Here is a 17435-nt window from a genome sequence, read left to right as displayed (position 1 = left end):
CTTGTAGTTTTCAAAAATGTTTTCATTTTTGATGAGACGCTGAATAAAAGAAGTTTAATCGCCGGCAAACGAAAACCTGCGATTTCCCGTAAATCCCGGACTCGGCTCGTATAGTTAAAAGTATACAAGGAAAGTACCCAGTGAGTAAACTCATTTCCCGAACGATTTTTTATATTACTTTTTCACCACTAAAACGCATGAGACTTATAGTTTTCAGATATGTTTTCATTTTTGATGAGACGCTGAATATAAGAAGTTTAATCGCCGGCAAACGAAAACCTGCGATTTCCCGTAAATCCCGGACTCGGCCCGTATAGTCAAAAGTATACAAGGAAAGTACTCAGTGAGTAAACTTATTTCCCGAACGAATTTTTAAATTATTTTTTCACCACTAAAACGCATGAGACTTGTAGTTTTCAAAAATGTTTTCATTTTTGATGAGACGCTGAATAAAAGAAATTTAATCGCCGGCAAACGAAAACCTGCGATTTCCCGTAAATCCCGGACTCGGCCCGTATAGTCAAAAGTATACAAAGAAAGTACCCAGAGTGTAAACTCATTTCCCAAACGATTTTTTAAATTATTTTTTCACCACTAAAACGCATGAGACTTGTAGTTTTCAAAAATGTTTTCATTTTTGATGAGACGCTGAATAAAAGAAGTTTAATCGCCGGCAAACGAAAACCTGCGATTTCCCGTAAATCCCGGACTCGGCCCGTATAGTTAAAAGTATACAAGGAAAGTACCCAGTGAGTAAACTCATTTCCCGAACGATTTTTTATATTACTTTTTCACCACTAAAGCGCATGAGACTTGTAGTTTTCAGATATGTTTTCATTTTTGATGAGACGCTGAATATAAGAAGTTTAATCGCCGGCAAACGAAAACCTGCGATTTCCCGTAAATCCCGGACTCGGCCCGTATAGTCAAAAGTATACAAGGAAAGTACCCAGTGAGTAAACTTATTTCCGGAACGAATTTTTAAATTATTTTTTCACCACTAAAACGCATGAGACTTGTAGTTTTTAAAAATGTTTTCATTTTTGATAAGACGCTGAATAAAAGAAGTTTAATCGCCGGCAAACGAAAACCTGCAATTTCCCGTAAATCCCGGACTCGGCCCGTATAGTCAAAAGTATACAAGGAAAGTACCCAGGGAGTAAAATCATTTCCCGAACGAATTTTTAAATTATTTTTTCACCACTAAAACGCATGAGACTTGTAGTTTTCAAAAATGTTTTCATTTTTGATGAGACGCTGAATAAAAGAAGTTTAATCGCCGGCAAACGAAAACCTGCGATTTCCCGTAAATCCCGGACTCGGCCCGTATAGTCAAAAATATACAAAGAAATACCCAGGGAGTAAACTCATTTCCCAAACGATTTTTTAAATTATTATTTCACCACTAAAGCCCATGAGACTTGTAGTTTTTAAAAATGTTTTCATTTTTGATGAGACGCTGAATAAAAGAAGTTTAATCGCCGGCAAACGAAAACCTGCGATTTCCCGTAAATCCCGGACTCGGCCCGTATAGTTAAAAGTATACAAGGAAAGCACCCAGTGAGTATACTCATTTCCCGAACGATTTTTTATATTACTTTTTCACCACTAAAACGCATGAGACTTGTAGTTTTCAGATATGTTTTCATTTTTGATGAGACGCTTAATGAAAGTGGTTTAATCGCCGGCAAACGAAAACCCGCGATTTCCCGTAAATCCCGGGCTTGGCCCGTATAGTCGAATGTATACAAAGAAAGTACCCTGTGAGTAAACCCCTTTCCAAAACGATTTTTTAAATTATCTTTTCACCACTAAAACGCATGAGACTTGTAGTTTTTAAAAATGTTTTCATTTTTGATGAGACGCTGAATAAAAGAAGTTTAATCGCCGGCAAACGAAAACCTGCGATTTCCCGTAAATCTCGGACTCGGCCCGTATAGTTAAAAGTATACAAGGAAAGTACCCAGTGAGTAAACTCATTTCCCGAACGATTTTTTATATTACTTTTTCACCACTAAAACGCATGAGACTTGTAGTTTTCAGATATGTTTTCATTTTTGATGAGACGCTGAATATAAGAAGTTTATTCGCCGGCAAACGAAAACCTGCGATTTCCCGTAAATCCCGGACTCGGCCCGTATAGTCAAAAGTATACAAGGAAAGTACCCAGTGAGTAAACGCATTTCCCGAACGAATTTATAAATTATTTTTTCACCACTGAAACGCATGAGAATTGTAGTTTTTAAAAATGTTTTCATTTTTGATAAGACGCTGAATAAAAGAAGTTTAATCGCCGGCAAACGAAAACCTGCGATTTCCCGTAAATACCGGACTCGGCCCGTATAGTTAAAAGTATACAAGGAAAGTACCCAGTGAGTAAACTCATTTCCTGAACGATTTTTATATTACTTTTTCACCACTAAAACGCATGAGACTTGTAGTTTTCAGATATGTTTTCATTTTTGATGAGACGCTGAATATAAGAAGTTTAATCGCCGGCAAACGAAAACCCGCGATTTCCCGTAAATCCCGGACTCGGCCCGTATAGTCAAAAGTATACAAGGAAAGTACCCAGTGAGTAAACGCATTTCCCGAACGAATTTATAAATTATTTTTTCACCACTGAAACGCATGAGAATTGTAGTTTTTAAAAATGTTTTCATTTTTGATGAGACGCTGAATAAAAGAAGTTTAATTGCCGACAAACGAAAACCTGCGATTTCCCGTAAATCCCGGACTCGGCCCGTATAGTCAAAAGTATACAAGGAAAGTACCCAGTGAGTAAACTTATTTCCCGAACGAATTTTTAAATTATTTTTTCACCACTAAAACGCATGAGACTTGTAGTTTTTAAATGTGTTTTCATTTTTGATGAGACGCTGAATAAAAGAAGTTTAATCGCCGGCAAACGAAAACCTGCGATTTCCCGTAAATCCCGGACTCGGCCCGTATAGTCAAAAGTATACAAAGAAAGTACCCAGGGAGTAAACTCATTTCCCAAACAATTTTTTAAATTATTATTTCACCACTAAAGCCCATGAGACTTGTAGTTTTTAAAAATGTTTTCATTTTTGATGAGACGCTGAATGAAAGATGTTTAATCGCCGGCAAACGAAAACCCGCGATTTCCCGTAAATCCCGGACTCAGCCCGTATAGTTAAAAGTATACAAGGAAAGTACCCAGTGAGTAAACTCATTTCCCGAACGAATTTTTAAATTATTTTTTCACCACTATAACGCATAAGACTTGTAGTTTTCAGAAATGTTTTCATTTTTGATGAGCCGCCTAATGAAAGTGGTTTAATCGCCGGCAAACGAAAACCCGCGATTTCTCGTAAATCCCGGACTCGGCCCGCATAGTCAAAAGTATACAAAGAAAGTACCCAGGGAGTAAACTCTTTTCCCGAACGATTTTTTAAATTATTATTTCACCACTAAAGCCCATGAGACTTGTAGTTTTTAAAAATGTGTTCATTTTTGATGCGACGCTGAATAAAAGATGTTTAATCGCCGGCAAACGAAAACCCGCGATTTCCCGTAAATCCCGGACTCGGCCCGTATAGTCAAAAGTAAACAAGGAAAGTACCCAGTGAGTAAACTTATTTCCCGAACGAATTTTTAAATTATTTTTTCACCACTAAAACGCATGAGACTTGTAGTTTTTAAAAATGTTTTCATTTTTGATGAGACGCTGAATAAAAGAAGTTTAATCGCCGGCAATCGAAAACCTGCGATTTCCCGTAAATCCCGGACTCGGCCCTTATAGTCAAAAGTATACAAAGAAAGTACCCAGGGTGTAAACTCATTTCCCGAACGATTTTTTAAATTATTTTTTCACCACTAAAACGCATGAGACTTGTAGTTTTCAAAAATGTTTTCATTTTTGATGAGACGCTGAATAAAAGAAGTTTAATCGCTGGCAAACGAAAACCTGCGATTTCCCGTAAATCCCGGACTCGGCCCGTATAGTCAAAAATATACAAAGAAAGTACCCAGGGAGTAAACTCATTTCCCAAACGATTTTTTAAATTATTATTTCACCACTAAAGCCCATGAGACTTGTAGTTTTTAAAAATGTTTTCATTTGTGATGAGACGCTGAATAAAAGAAGTTTAATCGCCGGCAAACGAAAACCTGCGATTTCCCGTAAATCCCGGACTCGGCCCGTATAGTTAAAAGTATACAAGGAAAGTACCCAGTGAGTAAACTTATTTCCCGAACGAATTTTTAAATTATTTTTTCAGCACTAAAACGCATGAGACTTGTAGTTTTTAAAAATGTTTTCATTTTTGATGAGACGCTGAATAAAAGAAGTTTAATCGCCGGCAAACGAAAACCTGTGATTTCCCGTAAATCCCGGACTCAGCCCGTATAGTCAAAAGTATACAAAGAAAGTACCCAGGGTGTAAACGCATTTCCCGAACGATTTTTTAAATTATTTTTTCACCACTAAAACGCATGAGACTTGTAGTTTTCAAAAATGTTTTCATTTTTGATGAAACGCTGAATAAAAGAAGTTTAATCGCCGGCAAACGAAAACCCGCGATTTCCCGTAAATCCCGGACTCGGCCCGTATAGTTAAAAGTATACAGGGAAAGTACCCAGTGAGTAAACTCATTTCCCGAACGAATTTTTAAATTATTTTTTCACCACTATAACGCATGAGACTTGTAGTTTTCAGAAATGTTTTCATTTTTGATGAGCCGCCTAATGAAAGTGGTTTAATCGCCGGCAAACGAAAACCCGCGATTTCTCGTAAATCCCGGACTCGGCCCGCATAGTCAAAAGTATACAAAGAAAGTACCCAGGGAGTAAACTCTTTTCCCGAACGATTTTTTAAATTATTATTTCACCACTAAAGCCCATGAGACTTGTAGTTTTTAAAAATGTGTTCATTTTTGATGAGACGCTGAATAAAAGATGTTTAATCGCCGGCAAACGAAAACCCGCGATTTCCCGTAAATCCCGGACTCGGCCCGTATAGTCAAAAGTAAACAAGGAAAGTACCCAGTGAGTAAACTTATTTCCTGAACGAATTTTTAAATTATTTTTTCACCACTAAAACGCATGAGACTTGTAGTTTTTAAAAATGTTTTCATTTTTGATGAGACGCTGAATAAAAGAAGTTTAATCGCCGGCAATCGAAAACCTGCGATTTCCCGTAAATCCCGGACTCGGCCCTTATAGTCAAAAGTATACAAAGAAAGTACCCAGGGTGTAAACTCATTTCCCGAACGATTTTTTAAATTATTTTTTCACCACTAAAACGCATGAGACTTGTAGTTTTCAAAAATGTTTTCATTTTTGATGAGACGCTGAATAAAAGAAGTTTAATCGCTGGCAAACGAAAACCTGCGATTTCCCGTAAATGCCGGACTCGGCCCGTATAGTCAAAAGTATACAAAGAAAGTACCCAGGGAGTAAACTCATTTCCCAAACGATTTTTTAAATTATTATTTCACCACTAAAGCCCATGAGACTTGTAGTTTTTAAAAATGTTTTCATTTGTGATGAGACGCTGAATAAAAGAAGTTTAATCGCCGGCAAACGAAAACCTGCGATTTCCCGTAAATCCCGGACTCGGCCCGTATAGTTAAAAGTATACAAGGAAAGTACCCAGTGAGTAAACTTATTTCCCGAACGAATTTTTAAATTATTTTTTCACCACTAAAACGCATGAGACTTGTAGTTTTTAAAAATGTTTTCATTTTTGATGAGACGCTGAATAAAAGAAGTTTAATCGCCGGCAAACGAAAACCCGCGATTTCCCGTAAATCCCGGACTCGGCCCGTATAGTTAAAAGTATACAGGGAAAGTACCCAGTGAGTAAACTCATTTCCCGAACGAATTTTTAAATTATTTTTTCACCACTATAACGCATGAGACTTGTAGTTTTCAGAAATGTTTTCATTTTTGATGAGCCGCCTAATGAAAGTGGTTTAATCGCCGGCAAACGAAAACCCGCGATTTCTCGTAAATCCCGGACTCGGCCCGCATAGTCAAAAGTATACAAAGAAAGTACCCAGGGAGTAAACTCTTTTCCCGAACGATTTTTTAAATTATTATTTCACCACTAAAGCCCATGAGACTTGTAGTTTTTAAAAATGTGTTCATTTTTGATGAGACGCTGAATAAAAGATGTTTAATCGCCGGCAAACGAAAACCCGCGATTTCCCGTAAATCCCGGACTCGGCCCGTATAGTCAAAAGTAAACAAGGAAAGTACCCAGTGAGTAAACTTATTTCCCGAACGAATTTTTAAATTATTTTTTCACCACTAAAACGCATGAGACTTGTAGTTTGTAAAAATGTTTTCATTTTTGATGAGACGCTGAATAAAAGAAGTTTAATCGCCGGCAAACGAAAACCTGCGATTTCCCGTAAATCCCGGACTCGGCCCTTATAGTCAAAAGTATACAAAGAAAGTACCCAGGGTGTAAACTCATTTCCCGAACGATTTTTTAAATTATTTTTTCACCACTAAAACGCATGAGACTTGTAGTTTTCAAAAATGTATTCATTTTTGATGAGACGCTGAATAAAAGAAGTTTAATCGCTGGCAAACGAAAACCTGCGATTTCCCGTAAATCCCGGACTCGGCCCGTATAGTCAAAAGTATACAAAGAAAGTACCCAAGGAGTAAACTCATTTCCCAAACGATTTTTTAAATTATTATTTCACCACTAAAGCCCATGAGACTTGTAGTTTTTAAAAATGTTTTCATTTGTGATGAGACGCTGAATAAAAGAAGTTTAATCGCCGGCAAACGAAAACCTGCGATTTCTCGTAAATCCCGGACTCGGCCCGTATAGTTAAAAGTATACAAGGAAAGTACCCAGTGAGTAAACTTATTTCCCGAACGAATTTTTAAATTATTTTTTCACCACTAAAACGCATGAGACTTGTAGTTTTTAAAAATGTTTTCATTTTTGATGAGACGCTGAATAAAAGAAGTTTAATCGCCGGCAAACGAAAACCTGCGATTTCCCGTAAATCCCGGACTCAGCCCGTATAGTCAAAAGTATACAAAGAAAGTACCCAGGGTGTAAACGCATTTCCCGAACGATTTTTTAAATTATTTTTTCACCACTAAAACGCATGAGACTTGTAGTTTTCAAAAATGTTTTCATTTTTGATGAAACGCTGAATAAAAGAAGTTTAAACGCCGGCAAACGAAAACCCGCGATTTCCCGTAAATCCCGGACTCGGCCCGTATAGTTAAAAGTATACAGGGAAAGTACCCAGTGAGTAAACTCATTTCCCGAACGAATTTTTAAATTATTTTTTCACCACTAAAACGCATGAGATTTTAGTTTTTAGAAATGTTTTCATTTTTGATGAGACGCCTAATGAAAGTGGTTAAATCGCCGGCAAACGAAAACCCGCTATTTCCCGTAAATCCCGGACTCGGCCCGCATAGTCAAAAGTATACAAAGAAAGTACCCAGGGAGTAAACTCATTTCCCGAACGATTTTTTAAATTATTTTTTCACCACTAAAACGCATGAGACTTGTAGTTTTCAAAAATGTTTTTATTTTTGATGAGACGCTGAATAAAGGAAGTTTAATCGCCGGCAAACGAAAACCTGCTATTTCCCGTAAATCCTGGACTCGGCCCGTATAGTCAAAAGTATACAAAGAAAGTACCCAGGGAGTAAACTCATTTCCCGAACGATTTTTTAAATTATTATTTCACCACTAAAGCCCATGAGACTTGTAGTTTTTAAAAATGTTTTCATTTTTGATGAGACGCTGAATAAAAGAAGTTTAATCGCCGGCAAACGAAAACCCGCGACTTCCCGTAAATCCCGGACTCGGCCCGTATAGTCAAAAGTATACAAAGAAAGTACCCAGGGAGTAAACTCATTTCCCAACCGATTTTTTAAATTATTATTTCACCACTAAAGCCCATGAGACTTGTAGTTTTTAAAAATGTTTTCATTTTTGATGAGACGCTGAATAAAAGAAGTTTAATCGCCGGCAAACGAAAACCTGCGATTTCCCGTAAATCCCGCACTCGGCCCGTATAGTTAAAAGTATACAAGGAAAGTACCCAGTGAGTAAACTCATTTCCCGAACGAATTTTTAAATTATTTTTTCCCCACTAAAACGCCTGAGACTTGTAGTTTTCAGATATGTTTTCATTTTTGATGAGACGCTGAGTATAAGAAGTTTAATCGCCGGCAAACGAAAACCTGCGATTTCCCGTAAATCCCGGACTCGGCCCGTATAGTCAAAAGTATACAAGGAAAGTACCCGGTGAGTAAACTTATTTCCCGAACGAATTTTTAAATTATTTTTTCACCACTAAAACGCATGAGACTTGTAGTTTTTAAAAATGTTTTCATTTTCGATGAGACGCTGAATAAAAGAAGTTTAATCGCCGGCAAACGAAAACCTGCGATTTCCCGTAAATCCCGGACTCGGTCCGTATAGTCAAAAGTATACAAAGAAAGTACCCAGGGTGTAAACGCATTTCCCGAACGATTTTTTAAATTATTTTTTCATCACTAAAACGCATGAGACTTGTAGTTTTCAAAAATGTTTTCATTTTTGATGAGACGCTGAATAGAAGAAGTTTAATCGCCGGCAAACGAAAACCTGCGATTTCCCGTAAATCCCGGACTCGGCCCGTATACTCAAAAGTATACAAAGAAAGTACCCGTAAATCCCGGACTCGGCCCGTATAGTTAAAAGTATACAAGGAAAGTACCCAGTGAGTAAACTCATTTCCCGAACGAATTTTTAAATTATTTTTTCACCACTAAAACGCCTGAGACTTGTAGTTTTCAGATATGTTTTCATTTTTGATGAGACGCTGAATATAAGAAGTTTAATCGCCGGCAAACGAAAACCTGCGATTTCCCGTAAATCCCGGACTCGGCCCGTATAGTCAAAAGTATACAAGGAAAGTACCCAGGGTGTAAACACATTTCCCGAACGATTTTTTAAATTATTTTTTCACCACTAAAACGCATGAGAGTTGTAGTTTTTAAAAATGTTTCCATTTTTGATGAGACGCTGAATAAAAGAAGTTTAATCGCCGGCAAACAAAAACCTGCGATTTCCCGTAAATCCCGGACTCGGCCCGTATAGTTAAAAGTATACAAAGAAAGTACCCAGGGAGTAAACTCATTTCCCAAACGATTTTTTAAATTATTATTTCACCACTAAAGCCCATGAGACTTGTAGTTTTTAAAAATGTTTTCATTTTTGATGAGACGCTGAATAAAAGAGGTTTAATCGCCGGCAAACGAAAACCTGCGATTTCCCGTAAATTCCGGACTCGGCCCGTATAGTTAAAAGTATACAAGGAAAGTACACAGTGAGTAAACTCATTTCCCGAACGATTTTTTATATTACTTTTTCACCACTAAAACGCATGAGACTTGTAGTTTTTAGATATGTTATCATTTTTGATCAGACGCTGAATATAAGAAGTTTAATCGCCGGCAAACGAAAACCTGCGATTTCCCGTAAATCCCGGACTCGGCCCGTATACTCAAAAGTATACAAAGAAAAGTACCCAGGGAGTAAACTCATTTCCCGAACGAATTTTTAAATTATTTTTTCACCACTAAAACGCATGAGACTTGTAGTTTTCTAAAATGTTTCCCTTTTTGATGAGACGCTGAATAAAAGAAGTTTAATCGCCGGCCAACGAAAACCTGCGATTTCCCGTAAATCCCGGACTCGGCCCGTATACTCAAAAGTATACAAAGAAAAGTACCCACGGAGTAAACTCATTTCCCGAACGAATTTTTAAATTATTTTTTCACCACTAAAACGCATGAGACTTGTAGTTTACAGAAATGTTTTCATTTTTGATGAGACGCTTAATGAAAGTGGTTTAATCGCCGGCAAACGAAAACCCGCGATTTCCCGTAAATCTCGGACTCGGCCCGCATAGTCAAAAGTATACAAAGAAAGTACCCAGGGAGTAAACTCATTTCCCAAACGATTTTTTAAATTATTTTTTCACCACTAAAACGCATGAGACTTGTAGTTTTCAAAAATGTTTTTATTTTTGATGAGACGCTGAGTAAAAGAAGTTTAATCGCCGGCAAACGAAAACCTGCGATTTCCCGTAAATCCTGGACTCGGCCCGTATAGTCAAAAGTATACAAAGAAAGTACCCAGGGAGTAAACTCATTTCCCGAACGATTTTTTAAATTATTATTTCACCACTAAAGCCCATGAGACTTGTAGTTTTTAAAAATGTTTTGATTTTTGATGAGACGCTGAATAAAAGAAGTTTAATCGCCGGCAAACGAAAACCTGCGATTTCCCGTAAATCCCGGACTCGGCCCGTATAGTCAAAAGTATACAAGGAAAGTACCCAGTGAGTAAACTTATTTCCCGAACGAATTTTTAAATTATTTTTTCACCACTAAAACGCATGAGACTTGTAGTTTTCTAAAATGTTTTCCTTTTTGATGAGACGCTGAATAAAAGAAGTTTAATCGCCGGCCAACGAAAACCTGCGATTTCCCGTAAATCCCGGACTCGGCCCGTATACTCAAAAGTATACAAAGAAAAGTACCCAGGGAGTAAACTCATTTCCCGAACGAATTTTTAAATTACTTTTTCACCACTAAAACGCATGAGACTTGTAGTTTACAGAAATGTTTTCATTTTTGATGAGACGCTTAATGAAAGTGGTTTAATCGCCGGCAAACGAAAACCCGCGATTTCCCGTAAATCTCGGACTCGGCCCGCATAGTCAAAAGTATACAAAGAAAGTACCCAGGGAGTAAACTCATTTCCCAAACGATTTTTTAAATTATTTTTTCACCACTAAAACGCATGAGACTTGTAGTTTTCAAAAATGTTTTTATTTTTGATGAGACGCTGAATAAAAGAAGTTTAATCGCCGGCAAACGAAAACCTGCGATTTCCCGTAAATCCTGGACTCGGCCCGTATAGTGAAAAGTATACAAAGAAAGTACCCAGGGAGTAAACTCATTTCCCGAACGATTTTTTAAATTACTTTTTCACCACTAAAACGCATGAGACTTGTAGTTTACAGAAATGTTTTCATTTTTGATGAGACGCTTAATGAAAGTGGTTTAATCGCCGGCAAACGAAAACCCGCGATTTCCCGTAAATCTCGGACTCGGCCCGTATAGTTAAAAGTATACAAGGAAAGTACCCAGTGAGTAAACTCATTTCCCGAACGAATTTTTAAATTATTTTTTCCCCACTAAAACGCCTGAGACTTGTAGTTTTCAGATATGTTTTCATTTTTGATGAGACGCTGAGTATAAGAAGTTTAATCGCCGGCAAACGAAAACCTGCGATTTCCCGTAAATCCCGGACTCGGCCCGTATAGTCAAAAGTATACAAGGAAAGTACCCGGTGAGTAAACTTATTTCCCGAACGAATTTTTAAATTATTTTTTCACCACTAAAACGCATGAGACTTGTAGTTTTTAAAAATGTTTTCATTTTCGATGAGACGCTGAATAAAAGAAGTTTAATCGCCGGCAAACGAAAACCTGCGATTTCCCGTAAATCCCGGACTCGGTCCGTATAGTCAAAAGTATACAAAGAAAGTACCCAGGGTGTAAACGCATTTCCCGAACGATTTTTTAAATTATTTTTTCATCACTAAAACGCATGAGACTTGTAGTTTTCAAAAATGTTTTCATTTTTGATGAGACGCTGAATAGAAGAAGTTTAATCGCCGGCAAACGAAAACCTGCGATTTCCCGTAAATCCCGGACTCGGCCCGTATAGTCAAAAGTATACAAGGAAAGTACCCAGGGTGTAAACACATTTCCCGAACGATTTTTTAAATTATTTTTTCACCACTAAAACGCATGAGAGTTGAAGTTTTTAAAAATGTTTTCATTTTTGATGAGACGCTGAATAAAAGAAGTTTAATCGCCGGCAAACAAAAACCTGCGATTTCCCGTAAATCCCGGACTCGGCCCGTATAGTTAAAAGTATACAAAGAAAGTACCCAGGGAGTAAACTCATTTCCCAAACGATTTTTTAAATTATTATTTCACCACTAAAGCCCATGAGACTTGTAGTTTTTAAAAATGTTTTCATTTTTGATGAGACGCTGAATAAAAGAGGTTTAATCGCCGGCAAACGAAAACCTGCGATTTCCCGTAAATTCCGGACTCGGCCCGTATAGTTAAAAGTATACAAGGAAAGTACACAGTGAGTAAACTCATTTCCCGAACGATTTTTTATATTACTTTTTCACCACTAAAACGCATGAGACTTGTAGTTTTTAGATATGTTATCATTTTTGATCAGACGCTGAATATAAGAAGTTTAATCGCCGGCAAACGAAAACCTGCGATTTCCCGTAAATCCCGGACTCGGCCCGTATACTCAAAAGTATACAAAGAAAAGTACCCAGGGAGTAAACTCATTTCCCGAACGAATTTTTAAATTATTTTTTCACCACTAAAACGCATGAGACTTGTAGTTTTCTAAAATGTTTCCCTTTTTGATGAGACGCTGAATAAAAGAAGTTTAATCGCCGGCCAACGAAAACCTGCGATTTCCCGTAAATCCCGGACTCGGCCCGTATACTCAAAAGTATACAAAGAAAAGTACCCACGGAGTAAACTCATTTCCCGAACGAATTTTTAAATTATTTTTTCACCACTAAAACGCATGAGACTTGTAGTTTACAGAAATGTTTTCATTTTTGATGAGACGCTTAATGAAAGTGGTTTAATCGCCGGCAAACGAAAACCCGCGATTTCCCGTAAATCTCGGACTCGGCCCGCATAGTCAAAAGTATACAAAGAAAGTACCCAGGGAGTAAACTCATTTCCCAAACGATTTTTTAAATTATTTTTTCACCACTAAAACGCATGAGACTTGTAGTTTTCAAAAATGTTTTTATTTTTGATGAGACGCTGAATAAAAGAAGTTTAATCGCCGGCAAACGAAAACCTGCGATTTCCCGTAAATCCTGGACTCGGCCCGTATAGTCAAAAGTATACAAAGAAAGTACCCAGGGAGTAAACTCATTTCCCGAACGATTTTTTAAATTATTATTTCACCACTAAAGCCCATGAGACTTGTAGTTTTTAAAAATGTTTTGATTTTTGATGAGACGCTGAATAAAAGAAGTTTAATCGCCGGCAAACGAAAACCTGCGATTTCCCGTAAATCCCGGACTCGGCCCGTATAGTCAAAAGTATACAAGGAAAGTACCCAGTGAGTAAACTTATTTCCCGAACGAATTTTTAAATTATTTTTTCACCACTAAAACGCATGAGACTTGTAGTTTTCTAAAATGTTTTCCTTTTTGATGAGACGCTGAATAAAAGAAGTTTAATCGCCGGCCAACGAAAACCTGCGATTTCCCGTAAATCCCGGACTCGGCCCGTATACTCAAAAGTATACAAAGAAAAGTACCCAGGGAGTAAACTCATTTCCCGAACGAATTTTTAAATTACTTTTTCACCAATAAAACGCATGAGACTTGTAGTTTACAGAAATGTTTTCATTTTTGATGAGACGCTTAATGAAAGTGGTTTAATCGCCGGCAAACGAAAACCCGCGATTTCCCGTAAATCTCGGACTCGGCCCGCATAGTCAAAAGTATACAAAGAAAGTACCCAGGGAGTAAACTCATTTCCCAAACGATTTTTTAAATTATTTTTTCACCACTAAAACGCATGAGACTTGTAGTTTTCAAAAATGTTTTTATTTTTGATGAGACGCTGAATAAAAGAAGTTTAATCGCCGGCAAACGAAAACCTGCGATTTCCCGTAAATCCTGGACTCGGCCCGTATAGTGAAAAGTATACAAAGAAAGTACCCAGGGAGTAAACTCATTTCCCGAACGATTTTTTAAATTATTATTTCACCACTAAAGCCCATGAGACTTGTAGTTTTTAAAAATGTTTTCATTTTTGATGAGACGCTGAATAAAAGAAGTTTAATCGCCGGCAAACGAAAACCCGCGACTTCCCGAAAATCCCGGACTCGGCCCGTATAGTCAAAAGTATACAAAGAAAGTACCTAGGGAGTAAACTTATTTCCCAAACGATTTTTTAAATTATTATTTCACCACTAAAGCCCATGAGACTTGTAGTTTTTAAAAATGTTTTCATTTTTGATGAGACGCTGAATAAAAGAAGTTTAATCGCCGGCAAACGAAAACCTGCAATTTCCCGTAAATCCCGGACTCGGCCCGCATAGTCAAATGTATACAAAGAAAGTACCCAGGGAGTAAACTCATTTCCCGAACGATTTTTTAAATTATTTTTTCACCACTAAAACGCATGAGACTTGTAGTTTTCAGAAATGTTTTCATTTTTGATGAGACGCTTAATGAAAGTGGTTTAATCGCCGGCAAACGAAAACCCGCGATTTCCCGTAAATCCCGGATTCGGCACGCATAGTCAAATGTATACAAAGAAAGTACCCAGGGAGTAAACTCATTTCCCGAACGATTTTTTAAATTATTTTTTCACCACTAAAACGCATGAGACTTGTAGTTTTCAAAAATGTTTTTATTTTTGATGAGACGCTGAATAAAAGAAGTTTAATCGCCGGCAAACGAAAACCTGCGATTTCCCGTAAATCCTGGACTCGGCCCGTATAGTCAAAAGTATACAAAGAAAGTACCCAGGGAGTAAACTCATATCCCGAACGATTTTTTAAATTATTATTTCACCACTAAAGCCCATGAGACTTGTAGTTTTTAAAAATGTCTTGATTTTTGATGAGACGCTGAATAAAAGAAGTTTAATCGCCGGCAAACGAAAACCTGCGATTTCCCGTAAATCCCGGACTCGGCCCGTATAGTCAAAAGTATACAAGGAAAGTACCCAGTGAGTAAACTTATTTCCCGAACGAATTTTTAAATTATTTTTTCACCACCAAAACGCATGAGACTTGTAGTTTTCTAAAATGTTTTCCTTTTTGATGAGACGCTGAATAAAAGAAGTTTAATCGCCGGCCAACGAAAACCTGCGATTTCCCGTAAATCCCGGACTCGGCCCGTATACTCAAAAGTATACAAAGAAAAGTACCCAGGGAGTAAACTCATTTCCCGAACGAATTTTTAAATTACTTTTTCACCACTAAAACGCATGAGACTTGTAGTTTACAGAAATGTTTTCATTTTTGATGAGACGCTTAATGAAAGTGGTTTAATCGCCGGCAAACGAAAACCCGCGATTTCCCGTAAATCTCGGACTCGGCCCGCATAGTCAAAAGTATACAAAGAAAGTACCCAGGGAGTAAACTCATTTCCCAAACGATTTTTTAAATTATTTTTTCACCACTAAAACGCATGAGACTTGTAGTTTTCAAAAATGTTTTTATTTTTGATGAGACGCTGAATAAAAGAAGTTTAATCGCCGGCAAACGAAAACCTGCGATTTCCCGTAAATCCTGGACTCGGCCCGTATAGTGAAAAGTATACAAAGAAAGTACCCAGGGAGTAAACTCATTTCCCGAACGATTTTTTAAATTATTATTTCACCACTAAAGCCCATGAGACTTGTAGTTTTTAAAAATGTTTTCATTTTTGATGAGACGCTGAATAAAAGAAGTTTAATCGCCGGCAAACGAAAACCCGCGACTTCCCGAAAATCCCGGACTCGGCCCGTATAGTCAAAAGTATACAAAGAAAGTACCTAGGGAGTAAACTTATTTCCCAAACGATTTTTTAAATTATTATTTCACCACTAAAGCCCATGAGACTTGTAGTTTTTAAAAATGTTTTCATTTTTGATGAGACGCTGAATAAAAGAAGTTTAATCGCCGGCAAACGAAAACCTGCAATTTCCCGTAAATCCCGGACTCGGCCCGCATAGTCAAATGTATACAAAGAAAGTACCCAGGGAGTAAACTCATTTCCCGAACGATTTTTTAAATTATTTTTTCACCACTAAAACGCATGAGACTTGTAGTTTTCAGAAATGTTTTCATTTTTGATGAGACGCTTAATGAAAGTGGTTTAATCGCCGGCAAACGAAAACCCGCGATTTCCCGTAAATCCCGGATTCGGCACGCATAGTCAAATGTATACAAAGAAAGTACCCAGGGAGTAAACTCATTTCCCGAACGATTTTTTAAATTATTTTTTCACCACTAAAACGCATGAGACTTGTAGTTTTTAAAAATGTTTTCATTTTTGATGAGACGCTGAATAAAAGAAGTTTAATCGCCGGCAAACGAAAACCCGCGACTTCCCGTAATTCCCGGACTCGGCCCGCATAGTCAAATGTATACAAAGAAAGTACCCAGGGAGTAAACTCATTTCCCGAACGATTTTTTAAATTATTTTTGTCACCACTAAAACGCATGAGACTTGTAGTTTTCAAAATGTTTTCATTTTTGATGAGACGCTTAATGAAAGTGGTTTAATCGCCGGCAAACCAAAACCCGCGATTTCCCGTAAATCCCGGACTCGGCCCGCATAGTCAAAAGTATACAAAGAAAGTACCCAGGGAGTAAACTCATTTCTCGAACGATTTTTTAAATTATTTTTTCACCACTAAAACGCATGAGACTTGTAGTTTTCAAAAATGTTTTTATTTTTGATCAGACGCTGAATAAAAGAAGTTTAATCGCCGGCAAACGAAAACCCGCGACTTCCCGTAAATCCCGGACTCGGCCCGTTTAGTCAAAAGTATACAAAGAAAGTACCCAGGGAGTAAACTCATTTCCCGAACGATTTTTTAAATTATTTTTGTCACCACTAAAACGCATGAGACTTGTAGTTTTCAAAATGTTTTCATTTTTGATGAGACGCTTAATGAAAGTGGTTTAATCGCCGGCAAACCAAAACCCGCGATTTCCCGTAAATCCCGGACTCGGCCCGCATAGTCAAAAGTATACAAAGAAAGTACCCAGGGAGTAAACTCATTTCTCAAACGATTTTTTAAATTATTTTTTCACCACTAAAACGCATGAGACTTGTAGTTTTCAAAAATGTTTTTATTTTTGATCAGACGCTGAATAAAAGAAGTTTAATCGCCGGCAAACGAAAACCCGCGACTTCCCGTAAATCCCGGACTCGGCCCGTTTAGTCAAAAGTATACAAAGAAAGTACCCAGGGAGTAAACTCATTTCCCAAACGATTTTTTAAATTATTATTTCACCACTAAAGCCAATGAGACTTGTAGTTTTGAAAAATGTTTTCATTTTTGATGAGACGCTTAATAAAAGAAGTTTAATCGCCGGCAAACGAAAACCTGCGATTTCCCGTAAATCTCGGACTCGGCCCGTATAGTTAAAAGTATACAAGGAAAGTACCCAGTGAGTAAACTCATTTCCCGAACGAATTTTTAAATTATTTTTTCACCACTAAAACGCATGAGACTTGTAGTTTTCAGATATGTTTTCATTTTTGATGAGACGCTGAATATAAGAACTTTAATCGCCGGCAAACGAAAACCTGCGATTTCCCGTAAATCCCGGACTCGGCCCGTATAGTCAAAAGTATA

This window comes from Hydractinia symbiolongicarpus, chromosome 5 (genome assembly GCF_029227915.1).
Source record: "Hydractinia symbiolongicarpus strain clone_291-10 chromosome 5, HSymV2.1, whole genome shotgun sequence".
In the NCBI taxonomy this organism is placed as follows: Eukaryota; Metazoa; Cnidaria; class Hydrozoa; order Anthoathecata; family Hydractiniidae; genus Hydractinia; species Hydractinia symbiolongicarpus.
The sequence above is the reverse complement of the archived record's forward strand: the minus strand, read 5'-3'. Positions refer to the sequence as shown.